This window comes from Drosophila bipectinata, chromosome 3L (assembly GCF_030179905.1).
Source record: "Drosophila bipectinata strain 14024-0381.07 chromosome 3L, DbipHiC1v2, whole genome shotgun sequence".
NCBI lineage: Eukaryota > Metazoa > Arthropoda > Insecta > Diptera > Drosophilidae > Drosophila > Drosophila bipectinata.
In genome coordinates, this window is record NC_091738.1 from 18896198 (window position 1) to 18901173 (window position 4976).

The 4976-nt window shown below is 37.2% G+C and overlaps 1 long non-coding RNA gene across 1 annotated transcript; it reads right to left on the bottom strand.

The window, feature by feature from the left end:
* Nucleotides 1–572: 572 nt before the first annotated feature.
* LOC138926255 (uncharacterized) lies at nt 573–3508 on the bottom strand. The gene is made up of 2 exons (XR_011442705.1): nt 2006–3508; nt 573–1072 (listed from the first exon to the last, which is right to left on the bottom strand). It is a non-coding gene; the product is annotated as an uncharacterized lncRNA (long non-coding RNA).
* Between the last annotated feature and the right edge of the window lie 1468 nt (nt 3509–4976).

A 4976-nucleotide genomic window follows, 5' to 3' on the forward strand; every position in this document is an offset into this window, starting at 1 on the left:
TTTTATTTGCGGTCACAGCTGAGATTTTTTTGAGGCTAGTAAGTGATATGGAATCCAAGTTTACATGCATTTATTTAAGCCAAAAAATCTTAATTCTTTCACTTGAGAGACACCTTTGACCTGCTCTACATCTTTAGGGCAGTCAGATCGCTAAAAATAAGCTAGAATACTTAATTCAATGATGTACCCCTTCTTACAGACACAAGGACCTCCACAAACTTTCAGACGCGTGGAAGCCTTGAACTCGCATATTTCGGGACAGGCTGTGGGGCAATAAGCAAAGGTTCCATTTGCGGTACAATCATGCCCCCTGATTGAGTTCTAATTTCCACATTCTGCTAAAATTATACTCCCTTTACGCTTTTAATAGTAAAATATACAAAGAAAGGAAACATTTTAAAAGGTTTGGATAATATTAGCTTCAGCTAAAGTTCTTCAAATCGCATCGATTTATTCCAGAATAATTGCAAGCAATTTTCACATGACTCCCTTCCTCCATTGAAGTGGACAATTTGCATGCATTGCCATCGACAATTGTTCTAATACTTTCGGCCCTGTTTTGCCGACAGTGGCAGATGTTGCCTCAATGGCTCTGGCTTCCGGCATTTGGAGTCCCTGCATTTGCCGAGCTTGCTGAGATCCTGAGACTGGATTCCATGTGGAAACTCCGTTGGCAGTCCAATGTTCATAATTATGGCAATTGGAAGACTGAATTGCAGTGTGCAGTTGCAGTAGCACTTTGGAAAGGAGCTTTTCAGGATATGGAGGGTTCAAAGGGGTACAGCTCGAGCAGCAGCTGCGGCTGCCATCAGTTGTTGCCTTTGTTGGTGTCGTCTTTTTGGAATTTAATTAAAGTTTACACAAGTAAACAAATGACAGTCGGCAGCCGCCAACATTGCAAGATATTTGTCTGCATTTGTGTGTATCCGTATCTGCAGCTGTATCTGTAACTCCATTTTTGTATCTGTATCGGAGTCTGCGTTTGTGCCTGCGTGTCACATGGCCACATAATGATTGCGGAGCGAAGAAGAAAACCTAAAATGGTTTCAAAGAAAGCCCCCACTGAAAAAAACTAAGTAAACCAATTTAATTAATTAATCCAGGATTTAATTTCATTAAAAATATTTAAATAAGATCAGCGGCAATATAAGCCTTTCTTTTGACTTATTAAACTGGGTGTAAAACAAAATTGAAGCTGGGATTTCCTATGGGATTTCTGTCCTACTTGCTATGGCGATCTAAGCTGATTCGAGAAGGAATGTTATCTGTCCTGCCAAACAATTTTTCGATAATTGTGAAAATCATTGTCAGTCAACTTGCGAAGACCTACGTGGCGGGTGTATTGCGATGTGTGGCCCTGCAGCTTGAACCTGCATGTATGAATATACTTTAAGTTTCGATCATGGGGCTTGTGTGTTGGAACCAGACTGTGGAAAACACTAAATACAACAGGGAAGCAAGCAAAAAAAATGGTCTTAAATAAAGTAAAAAATAAAATTAAAATCCGAAACAAATTAATTAAATAAGCGGTGAGTTCCATTAAAAATGTTAAAATAAATTCTGCGGCGATATCAACCTGTCATTTTGCTAGCTAAACCTGATCTATAACAATGTACAAATTGGGATTCTTCGTCCTCCTAGCTATGGTGCTCTACGCCGATTCGACACCGAATTTTAGCTGTCCTGTTAACCAAACAATCAGTCCTTGTGGAAATCAATGTCAGCTATTTTGCGAAAACCTAAATAGGCCGTGTCCTGAGTACTGTGGCTCTCCAGCTTGTGCCTGCTTCTTTGGATACGCTTTTAGTAAAGATCATGGGGCTTGTGTGTTGAAATCAGAATGTCTGAAACACTAAATACAAGCAGTTCGTAAATGAATTACAAATTTTCTCTGTTTTGGGACTAATTATCCCTAAAGAATTTTTAACAACTAATGAAGTAAAATTTATACGAAACAGGTTCTCCATCATTGGAGACTTGTTGCGGCTTTCATGAAAACACTTACGTTATAAAGTCACATACTCTGAATCTGAATAATATCCACCAAAAAATGAGTGCTGAGCCAATAATGAAAATCATCTTAAAACAACATCCGAAACAAATTTAATTAGTTCGTTATATCGCTAAATTATTTAAATAAGATATGCGGCAATATCGGCCTGTCATTTGGCTAGCTAAAGCTGATCTATAACAATGTACAAACTGGGATTGTTCGTCCTCCTGGCTATGGTGCTCTGCACCGATTCGAAATTTAATGTCAACTGTCCTGCCAACCAAACAATACATCATTGTGGAAATCATTGTCAGCCATTTTGCGAAAACTTAAATGAGCCGTGTCTTTTTTACTGTGGCTCTCCAGCTTGTGCCTGCATCTATGGATACGCTTTTAGTAAAGATCATGGGGCTTGTGTGTTGAGATCAGAATGTCCGAAACACTAAACACAAGCAATTTTTCACTGTTTTGAAATTTTTCACCGTAAAGAATTTTTAACAACTAATAAAGTTAAACTTGTACGAAAATGATCATTCTTCATTCTTCATGAATACAAGAAAACGAATACAATTCTTACGTTCTCCATCATTTGGTGCTTGTGGCAGGTTTCATGAAAAAACATACGTTGTTAAGTACTCTGAATCTAAATAATATCCACCACAAGTGCTGAGCCAAGGAGACCGGTTAAAATTGAATTAATGAAAATCCTCTCAAATACCATCCGAAACAAATGTAATTAGTTCGTTATTACGCTAAATTATTTAAATAAGTTGTGCGGCAACATCGGCCAGTCATTCAATAATCAGGCTAATCTGGATCTGTAACAATGTGCAAACTGGGAATCTTCGTCCTCCTGGCTATGGTGCTCTGTACTCAGTCGATTGAAAATTTCGACTGTACTGTCAATGGAACTGTCCAGGAATGTTCAACCTCTTGCCCGAAAACTTGTCAATTCGACTCTCCGTTTTGTACTAAGGACTGCGGTGCTCCTTGTGTCTGCAAGCCTGGCTATATTATTAATGCCGCAATTCCGGCTTGTGTTTTGCAGTCCGACTGTCCGAAAAATGTGAAGCAGGTTAAAAAATTTAACAGAATTACAAACTTTCCTTGCTTTGGTGCTAATCGTAACTGCAAAATTCTTAAAAATTAAAAGAAAATTATGAATATAATCATATGTTCCAAAATAAAAACAAGAAAAGTATATAACTAAATTTCTCCATCCATTGGGTTAACAAAGACTATTTAAACTCTGAATCTTTAAAATCCAGTACCAGTCAGTTGCCAGAGAGTGGCGATAAATTTTATATTTTTATTTTTCTAGAAACAAAAACCAAATCCCTCGAATTATACAACAAAAAATTAATTAAACACATTTTAGTTTTGTTCTAAATCCCGTATTCTAGAGATAAACGTGAGCCACAAAAAACCACGTTGCGCGAAAATCGTTGTGGTTTTTATAAAAAACAAGAAAGGAAAGCTAACTTCGGGCGGAGCCGAAGTTTATATACCCTTGCAGTTAAAACCGGATATATATCGCAAACATCGGATATAGTTGGCCGATCCTTATGGGAATAGGAATATATAATCCAATTTATTACAATACAAAATCTAAAAAAAGTCCCAAACTTCTATCTTCAAAAATACGAAAGTTGATATTTCTACCAAATACCATTTCCGATCGTTCAGTTATATGGCAGCTATGGGATATAGTCGGCCGATCCTAATGAAATTTGGTAGGTTGGATCAACTGACCAAGAATTAAATCTGTACTAAGTTCCAGCTTTCTATCTTCAAAAACACGAAAGTTGGGTCATTTCCGATCGTTCAGTTATATGGCAGCTATAGGATATAGTCGGCCGATCCTTATGAAATTTGGCATGTCAAATTATTTTGCCAAAAATAGCTCTCATATCAAATTTGAACTCTCTAACTCTAAAAACACCGAAGTTATACCATTTCCGATCAATCAGTTATATGGCAGCTATAGGATATAGTCGGCCGATCCGGGCCGTTCCGACTTATATACTGCGTGCAAAGGAAAGAAGGGTGTGTGCAAAGTTTCAAGTCGATAGCTTTAAAACTGAGAGACTAGTTCGCGTAGAAACAGACAGACAGACAGACGGACAGACGGACAGACGGACAGACGGACAGACGGACATGCTCATATCAACTCAGGAGGTGATCCTGATCAAGAATATATATACTTTATAGGGTCGGAGATGTCTCCTTCACTGCGTTGCACACTTTTGGACAAAATTATAATACCCTCTGCAAGGGTATAAAAATGTATATATGTACATATATTGTAAAACACTCGCTACTACTTAAAATTTAAAACATTTTAGACAATTTTTGAAAAAGTAAATATATATAATTATTGTTTTAAATTTAATAAAATATAAAAATTTGAACAATATAAATATAAATAAAATTTTTGTGAGTTTTATGTGTTTTTGGGAAAATGTGTGAGTTGGTGTTATTTGATGCTTCACTGTAGCAGAGAGAAAGAGATAGCAAGACACAAATTATTGTTATGCAAAGCCATGGAAATAAAGCAACAAAAAAATGACCACAAACGGAAAAAAATGGCCCATGGATGGAGGGAGCCACGTTTCAAAGGGCAGCGGATTGGGTTAGCCAGGGGTTACGAGAGCTCTTTGCGGCTACTTGACTTAATACCTGCAATAATTATTATAACGATGCAGGGAAGAGTACGAGACGGCAAAGAGAGCAAATCTTTTTATGCAATAAAAATATATATAGCGGTGGCAAACAAAGTTTGAAACGGGCCCATAAAAATGGCCAGGATAAGCACTTGGACTTTGCATCGAGCGATTTATTTTTTTCTTGCTTTTTATTTATATTTATTTACTTTTTGTTGTTCCTACATACAATAGAATTTATGGCAGTGAGGTTGTGAGTAGGGCCGAACATTCCCAAGGGGCATTTCCTAAAATTTCGGTTCGATAATTTGTAAAAAAGA